We start from the raw sequence: 770 nt of genomic DNA, 5'->3' as shown, positions 1-770 counted from the left end.
CCCTGAGCTCCCGCCTCCCTTCTCGCCCGCATCCTCCCTGGGCGCTCCTCGCCCTCGCGTTTGGCCACCTCCCCAGCCAGGAGGTCCCCTCCGGTCCAGGACACCTCGGCGCCTGCAGGAAGGGAGGCGCCTGCAGAACTTGGAACTCGCACAGCCTCTGTTCCCGCTGCTCCGGCAGCCCGTGCCTCCTGGACGGCAGCCTTTCCAAGTAGAGCGGCATAGCCTGTCCTCCTGGGGCCCGGTGTGGGCTGGGTGTCGCGGTTCCGGTTCTGCCAGGGGCTCAGCGTCTGCCCTTGGGCGCTATTTGCTCCTGGAGGTTCCGGAGCCCTGGCCAGAGGCCCGGGGTCCTGGGTTTCCATGCCCCACTGTTAGGAGGGTCCCCAGCTCTGGGCAGGTCTAAGTGCTGTCACTCCATGGTACTCTTGTAAATGCTCAATGGAGCTTAGTATTTTTGCAGATGCCGCTGTAAACAAAGTGACCTTGACAGGAACCCAAAGGGTAAGTGTAGCCAACTGCCAAGAAGGCGTCAACAGGTAACCGACCTTTCGGGAGACAGAGCTTTGGATACCAGTCCTGCGTCCTGGACTTGCTGCAAGTAAATAAAACTACCTGCGGCAACCATGTCCGGTTACTGAACAGAACACCCCAAGCGGTCAGTGGTTGAGCATCGACCTACGAACCAGGAGGTCATGGTTGGATTCTGATCAGATTTCCCATCAGGGTACATGCCCAGATAGCAGGCTCAGTCCCCAGTAGGGGGTGCAGAAGGC

The sequence above is a fragment of the Myotis davidii genome, unplaced genomic scaffold (genome assembly GCF_000327345.1).
Source record: "Myotis davidii unplaced genomic scaffold, ASM32734v1 scaffold60, whole genome shotgun sequence".
NCBI classification, from domain to species: domain Eukaryota; kingdom Metazoa; phylum Chordata; class Mammalia; order Chiroptera; family Vespertilionidae; genus Myotis; species Myotis davidii.
Note: the sequence above shows the minus strand (reverse complement) of the source record.